Here is a 9114-nt window from a genome sequence, read left to right on the forward strand (position 1 = left end):
GGTGCCTCTTTCTAAAAATGAATGAATCACTTTTATTTTTTTCATTACCTTAAAGAACCTACTTTCTATTACCTTGCTCCACCCCAACATATGCCTTAAATAAAATTTATTAGATTAAAACTGATGGCAGTTGAGTCAGATAAAGGAAGAACTGGGTAGTTTGTGTCTGAAAGATGTAGCTAGGACATAGCCCTGGGGGATACCTTCTCTATCTCCTAAACAATTCTCACCTCCTAGTCCTAGTTGTTATTATCTCCCTCTCCACTGCATGCCAATCAGAGACTGATAGAATTTCAGCACTCAAAGAAACCTTTGAGGTGGTTTGGCTCAGTGGTGACATTTGAAAATGAATGTAAGAAATAGTCTGCATTCATTCTACTGATGCTTATATAGAACTCTTGAAATAATTCCTTGATCTCCAAGAGCCCATGATCTACTACCTGGGGAACACTAGTCTAAGCTAACCATTTCTCTTCCATTTTAGGGATGAATAAATTGAGACTGAGAGAGATTAGCTAATTGATTTGCCCAAGGTCACATAGCAAGTTATGGCAAAACTAGGCATAGAAATAGGATTACTAATTTCTAGGCCAGGGCCCCAGACCCTTGCACCATGCACACTAGTCCCCAAAATAGAAACAGAGTGGGTGCCCATGATTAGGATATTGGGTGAACAAATTGTGGTATATAAATGTAATGGAATGTTGTTTCACCATAAGAAATAATGAACATGAACACTTAAGATTAACTTGGAAAGTTTTCCATTAGCTAATATAGAGTAATGTAGGTAGCACCAAGAGAACAGTTCAGATAATAACCTTAAGATTGGTGAAGATCTGAATGTTTGGAAAAAGCATTAACTCAGCACTCAAGGCACTGTCTAAGCACTGGAGATAGTAATAGAAAAGCAAGTCAGCCCCTGCTTTCAAGGAGCTCACTCCCATTCTAATGGAGAAGAAAACACACATGAGAGATTTCAGCTACAAGTCATATTGAAAGAGCTTAGCTAGAAGGTGCAGTGGATAGAGCTCTGGGCTTGGAGTCAGGAAGAACTGAGTTCAAATCCAGTCTCAGATACTTAATCACACAGTTAACTGGGCAAGTCACTTAACTTTACAGAGTTTCTTCATCTCTAAAATGATCTGGAGAAGGAAAAGGCAAATTACCCTAGAATCTTTGCCAAGAAAACCCTAAATGAGGTCACAAAGAGTTGGACATGGCTGAAATGATTCAACAACGGTCCTTAGAGTATATTGGACCCCAATTACTCTCCCTCATATTCAGTTATGTTTTCATCATCATTATTTTGGATTCAATCAACAAGAATTTATTACATTCCTAGTTTTATGGCAAATGCTGTACCTGGGCACTTGAGATACAATGACAAAAATGAAACATTCCCTGCCCTCCAGGAAGTTACATTATATTGAGGAAAGTGACACAGGCACAACCAGAATCTAAAATTTTAGATTTGCTAACTTAAAAAGGAGATGCCATTAAAACTCACCAGGATCACTGGCATAAAGCATCATCCTAATATAATTCCAGTTAATCCATTTTTACCAGTACTCATCTTTTAATAAATATTTTTTTTTAGAATTAAGGATTTGCCTCAGGATTTTTAATAGTCCAGTTGTTTTTCTTTCCACCACCCAGCCCCAGAATGCTTCCTTTGTTCTTTTCTTGACTAGTCAAATTATTTTAACCTACTTTTTTTCTCCAGCAATTTGCTGATTTGTAACTATTATAATTTTTCTCATTCTATCTCTTCATCCTGCAGGTTGGTGTTTATTTCCTTTTGCCTTTATTCTGATATTTTGTTTATTTTCTGTTCTAGAGGAGTATAACTGTTTTGCCAGATGTTTGTTTGGTTCCACATCCCAGCTATATTCACAGCTATATAGCTATTTGGGAACACACAAGTTTACTCTCCATCTTTCACTACAGACTGTCCTCTTTTTTTATACCCCAATGAATTTCCATCTACTGATAACTAGTATTTTATAGTTATCTTAGTAGTCCTTTTTAATTTGAAAGACAAAGAATATATTACTTAAAAAGCCAACCCAGTTTTCAGTATTTTCCCTATTATCCTATTATGATTACAAATTCTGACAAGTCTAATAGTTACAAAATAGATTTTGCCATCTTTTGTGCACTGGATGGAGCTGATAAAAAAAAAACAACTCAAAAATATAGAGTAGTGCTACCCTCCTCTTGGTAGAGAGGTGGTGGAATACAGGTGCAGAAGGTTGCATATGCTGCTCAAAACAGTTGCTCTATTAGTTGGTTTTGATTAGCTTTTTCTTTGTTACATGGAAACATCTCTGGTGGGCATTATTGAATCATCACTGCTAGTAAAACATAGATAAAATGTTATAATACAAATATGATAATATATATGAACATTAACACTGCTTATAACAATTGCATACGAAAGTTTAACTGCTGCAAGTCAATTGTCATAATGAGGAGACTAAAAGAGAACAAAAAACTACCTCAGCCAGGAAACACTTGATCTCTTTGCTAAGTAGAGAAATATGGCAGTCAAGATCAACACTAGTTTAGAATATACAATTGTTTGTAAAATGTTATGGGAAAGGATTGTGGAAGATTGTGAGAAGCATCACCTCATAAAACAGAAAGGGAGTGGGGAGGGGGGGGACAAAGCAACTTTAAAGAAAGCTTGGCTAAAGACCCAACTAAAAGTCAACCCAAGAACATTTAAGCACCAAACTTAAAGAACAACAAATGGACACAATATAGAAAAGGTCTGTAAACATTCTCTTGAACTATTTCCACCATCAAGAACAATGAAGCAATCACATTTCTTTTTTTTTCTTTCTTTTTTTTTGGCGGGGCAGTGAGGGTTAAGTGATTTGCACAGGGTCACACAGCTAGTAAGTGTCAAGTGTCTTAGGCTGGATTTGAACTCAGGTCCTCCTGAATCCAGGGCTGGTGCTTTATGCACTGTGCCAGCTAGCTGCCCTGAAGAAATCACATTTCAACCATAGCGTTACAGCCCTAGATGTGTGCTGGAAGAAATGGAAATGGTGCTGAAGGGTGAGAAAAATGCTAAATGTTACTCTCAGAAGAGGTCCAAAAAATGATTTTGAGGACACTGAACGATCCATTTTTTTTTTTTAGTGAGGCAATTGGGGTTAAGTGACTTGCCCAGGGTCACACAGCTAGTAAGTGTTAAGTGTCTGAGGTCGGATTTGAACTCAGGTACTCCTGACTCCAGGGCCGGTGCTCTATCCACTGCGCCACCTAGCTGCCCCCGAAAGATCCATTTTTAATGTTAGGGAAAGGAAGGAAAATTGTAAACATGTGGCAACTGGCACATAGTAGTGTGTAATTTAAAATTATAAATGTGGGTCCTAATCTGTTCCCCCAGTTTTGGGGGAAACTGATTAAAATCACTGATAAAACGAGTTTAGGTTTTTAAGGGTTTATTGAAAGATAGTAAAAGAAGAGAAAGATTGAGAACAGAATTCCTACAACCTGGCAATCCTATCTTTCCTCAACTCCTCTGTCTCGTCCTTTGCCGCCACCACGGTGAAATCAAAGAGACAGCTCTCTCTGCCCAGGCTCTCCTTCCTCCTTCCTGTCCCCTCCCAGAAATGGAAGGTTCTTCAAGCTGGTTGGTTGACTGGGCTGGAAGTTCAAAGTTTTTTTAGATTCTGAGAACCATGCTTTCTTAAGTACTCTCAAGTACCAGACAGATGTGCTTAGAATCTAGTCTACTACTAATCCAGTCAAATCAGCCAGTAATCCACTCAGGTGGGCTCCTGAGTATCTGCCAAATCTAAACAAAATTTTCTTGAGAATGACCTACCATTATTATATATGTGAGTGTATAGATATATACATATATACATGGACACAGTGACGCGCATGTGTATGTACATATGTATGTATGTGTTTACACATATATATCATACTTAAAGAGAACATTTTGACTGCCTTCACCTGGGTACCTCCAAAGAAAGTCATTTTAATAAACTTGTAAATATCTCGAAGAAGCAAAGTGGCATAGTGAGCCCAGGAAGACCTGAGTTCAAGTGCTAGCTGACATGTGCTAGCCATGTGACCCTGAGCAAGTAGATCATGTGAACTCTCAAGGCTCTGTGAAAATCTTTAAGACTACAAGTTGCAGGGGCAGCTAGGTGGCACAGTGGATAAAGCACCAGCCCTGAAATCAGAAGGACCTGAGTTCAAATCTGACCTCAGATTCTTGATACTAGCTAGGCAAGTCACTTAACCCTCATTGCCCCTCAAAATAAACAAAATAAGAGAGAGAGAGAGAGAGAGAGAGAGAGAGAGAGAGAGAGAGAGAGAGAGAGAACACGAACAATTTACAGTGAAGGCGTTTCTTCAGTGTAAAGTTCTTTATACAATAAAATCACAGACCCAATTGCAATCCTATAAATAGCTCTAAGGTTGTGCTGAGCTCTATAATTACTTTGTTGATATACAATAGATGCATCATCCTTTCTTATTGATTTGATGATCTAATAAATCAGAATCTAATGTTTAAATAAATGCTTTTCACTTTCGTTAAGCCAGTATGGTTAATTGACTTGTAGATGTGTCTCCAATGATGCATTAGCACACCTATTTGGAACTATGGGCAAAAATTAATCTTTTTAATAATTAATCATAATAACAATACTTAGCATTTATATAATGCTTTCATATTTGTGAAGCATTTTGTATATGTTACCTCATTTGATCTTCACAACACCCATTTTGTCTATGAGGAAATGAACTGAGAGAAGTGATGTAACGTGCCCAGGGTTATATAGCTAATAAGTATTTGGGGAAGGATTCAAACTTGAGTCTTCCTGACTCCAAGTTCAACAATCTATTTACCCCACCACCTAGGGATGAGGAAAGGTCCCCAGCTTTCTCTAGTGGGAAGAAAATAGAATTGGTGCCACCACTTTCTTTCCTGTTGATACCACCTGTTGAAAGACTGGCACTGATGTATTTTCTGCATGCATAGAAGTTCACTTATTCTGGGGTAGCTGACCAAAGGGGAGAAAAATATATCTGAACCTGGGAGGGGTTCAGATTCCTTTAGGGTGAACTCCAGGAAGACTCCAAGAATAATCCCCTAATCGAATTGGATCTCTGGGCTCAATTGTGCAATGAATGATTCTCCCTCCCCATTCTTACCCTCTCATTTTACCCAGGACCTGAAACCCATAATTCCCTGGAATCCTCAGGAGCAGAATGATCTAAGACTTGTCTAAGCTTCCCGGGGCCATTCTCAATTGGAGCAGGCATCGTGGATTTAGACAGAACCAAATTAGGCTGGGGTATTTAAAGAGCTAAATCATCATAATCTGTTCTTCTTCCACCCCGACCCCATCCCCTTCATCTGTGACCATATCACTACTGCTCTTGGTTGTCAGAGGTAAGCCAGACCAAGCTTTGTAAGCCATTTTTTTCTTGTCACCTGGATGACACTGTTCTGTATGATTTTTCACATTTATTTTTTGGGAAAACAAAAAGTCTTAATAATTAGTGGTTTCTACTTCAGTTGCTATTGATTCTGTTGTGTGTGTGTTTTTTTTTATGAAAGCTCTGCTTCTCTGTGATGTCACAATTATCTCTCCAAAAGGTAACATAGATGAAAGGTGTATGTACAGGTGTATGATTGTCAATTAATCAAAAGACTGATGATTTTGGGAGGAATTTCCTACACCAACCCAGGGCAAATTACAGCTATAATTTAGTCCAGTGATGTCAAACTCAAATCGAAATAGGGGCCACTAAATTCTACCTAAGGATCCCTACTGGTGCATATTAACTAAAAAACCCCACATATTAACATTATCTATATTCTATCGTATTTTTATTTATTTTGTTAAAAATTTTCCAATTACGTTTTATAGTATTTTATTTTTCCCAATTACATGTAAAAACAATTTTACCATTCATTTTTTAAAAATTTGAGTTCCCTCCCTTCCTCAGCTTCCCCATCTTTAATATAGGAATTAATTTGAATTAGGTTATATATGTGCAACCATGTAAAACATATTTCCATATATCATGTTGTGAAAGAAGAAACTGACCAAAAAGGGAAAAAAAATGAAAAAAAAGACAAAAATGGTAGGCTTTGATCTGCATTCAGACTCCATCAGTTCTTTCTCCAGAGGTGGATAACATTTTTCACTGGATCATTGTATTACTGAGAATAGCTGATTCATTCACATTTGATCATCATACAGTATTGTTACCCTGTATGATATTCCCCTGGTTCTGCTCACTTCACTTTCATCAGTTTGTGTAAGTCCCCAATTATAGTTTTATCTGGTCCTTGTGTTGACAACTCTGACTTAGGTAATAGATTTAGAGCTGGTAGGGACTTAAAAGACCATCTGATCCAGTCCCCTGATTTGACATGTGAGGACAGTGAGGTCCAAGAAGCGAAGTGATTTGCCCAAGGTCACCCAGATAACAAATGTCAGAGATGGAACTCTGAACAGGTCCTCTGACCCCAGAGATGGTGTGTTTACTCTCTAGGAGCCCACATTGACTTATCCTGGGGATCTGCTTGAACCACAGAGGTGAAGAGTTACACAAGTAGCATCAAAGGTAGGATTTGGCCCCCAGGTCTTCCTGATTCTCTCTCCATGACACCAGGCTGCCTCTGTAAGGGCACACAACACTAACAAGAAATAAACGAAAGTGGTGAACAAACTCTACAGCCACCAAAGTATTGTTTTAAATAATAACAAAGAATAATAGCGAAAACTAAATATAGAAACTAAAAATTATCTAATTGTGTCAAAATATTTAAACCCAGGAAGAACCTTAAAGAAGATGATCTAGCCCCAAAACCTCAAGGGATTTTGTTTTCTTTTTGTAAATTTTGTAGCAGAGATGAGGAGGGAAAATATTTTTAATTGAAAACAAAGATACTATAACCTACTAATAATCTTGTGATTTCATCAATGTAGGGGACCCTCCATTTCCTTTATACATACAGATTAAAAAAAGATAAAATAACTACAGATGAATATTCAATAAATAAATACAACAGGTCATATAATAAATACAAAGGAATATCTGGGTCAAGGGTAACACTAACAAATGGGATATGGCACTTGATGTGATATTTGAAGGGAGTTAAAAGTTCCAAAAGTGGAGGTGAGGAGGGAGAGTATTCCAGGAATTGGATACAACCTATATACAAAGTTATGGAGGCAAGAGATAGAAAATGACATGGAGGGGTAGGCTAGTTTGGGTGGAGCACAGAGAAATGAGAGGAAATTATGTGTCATCAGCCTGGAAAAATAAACAGAAGCCCAATATAAAGGGCTTTAAATGGCAAACAGCAGAGATTATAGCTATTGTAGAAGTAATAGGGAGCCATTGAAGTTTCTTAAGCAGAAGAAGAACATGGTCAGACCTGGACTTTAGGAATATTAACTCAGCAGCTGTGTAGAGGATACATTGCAGAGGGAATGGTTCAATTCTAGGAGACCAAATAGAAAGCTATTGTAATAGTCTGGTGAAGAGGGTATGTGGCTTTGGGGAAGAACCTTGGGATATTCAAGATGAATAGGATTATCAAATTATTTTCTTATGCTTTTGTAGATATTATTGTTTTATAATAAAGGTATATACAGTAGTCTTTCTCTATAAGTGTGTGTGCGTGTGTGTGTGTGTGTGTGTGTGTGTGTGTGCCAGTATGTGTTTTTGGTGGTTGGACATGGTTTATTGCTATTGTTTTTGGAGGTGGGGGGTGCAGAGGAGGGGTCAAGACTTATGATTTCACCATCAAAAGGAATCTCCATTTTGGAAATTCCCTCAAGACCTTACCTATAATTTACTGTCTTCGATAATTGCCTTAGGCACTGAGAGGTAAAGTATCCATTGTCAACCAGCCAGTATGGGTCCGAGGGAAGAAACCCTTCCCAACCCCTCTTAATTCTAGTCCTTTTCTTCTGTTAATTATTTCCTGTTTATCCTGTACATAGCTTGTTCTGTATATATCTGTTTATATGTTGTCTCTCCAATTAGATTATAAACTTGTTGAGGGCAGACACTGTCCATTGCCTCTTTTTGAATCCCCAGCACTTACTACAGTGCCTGGCACATAGTAGGTGCTTAATAAATGTTTATTGATAGATTTTTTTGAAACTAGGTTTTCCTGACTCCAAGACTGGCTCTTCATCCACTTTGCCCCGCTGCCTCTACAAACAAAGTTTATGAAAAGTTCCAAACTCACACATTCACATAAAATACATTTTTGTCCAAAAAGAAGTTACAAACTAGAACTCACCAGTCACTTGCAAGAAAATGATTTACACATTTATCCAATTACTTGCCTTTGTTTTCAGTGGTATTCGCGCTCCTAACAGTTTGACGATCATGTTTCCGGCTAATTTTGCTTCCCTGATATTCGAGAGCTACACGGTGATAGCAGTGAAGCTCTATTTTCTTTGCATATCAGCTCCTTTCCAGAGTTTCCAAAACATCAATGAATAACCCCTCCCCTTGAAGTATAAATAAAAGTCTTTCTTGGATCAAACAAGCATGTCTAAACGTTTATTTCTATAACATTGCTGCCTTCTTGTGCAAAATTAACCTAAACAAAACAACTCAGCAAGATGTGCCTGGCTTTGGGAAATAACAAATGAAATGAAGAAGAAAACATCCACGGACATTGACATCAATCCAAAAGCTGGTCAGGCTGGCATGGGCATCTAAAAGGCCACAAATGAGGCATTTCATGCGTCTGATCTCTTAATGTAAATAGACATGCCAGCTGTGGAGAAAGCAAGCTCAATAGAAAAATGTGATGATGAATAAAAAAACCATTAAAATAGTCTATTTCATGTATGGGACTTTCATTCACAGTTGTGTCTTGATGTCTAAACAAGATGAAGACACCGCTCACATTTTTTTCCCCTTGGTACAATTTATCCATCCATGAGTAAAGGTTCTAGTTTGCCCAATTCCCAAGAAAATACTCTTGAATTAATCTCTGGGTCCTGGCAGTCTTTTGCTGCTTCCATTCTGTATATGATTCAAACCTACCCCTTTTTTCCATGTAATATTTGTCACATCTACCACTGGTCTTCATTCTCATGTTAA

Source organism: Dromiciops gliroides, chromosome 6, assembly GCF_019393635.1.
Source record: "Dromiciops gliroides isolate mDroGli1 chromosome 6, mDroGli1.pri, whole genome shotgun sequence".
In the NCBI taxonomy this organism is placed as follows: domain Eukaryota; kingdom Metazoa; phylum Chordata; class Mammalia; order Microbiotheria; family Microbiotheriidae; genus Dromiciops; species Dromiciops gliroides.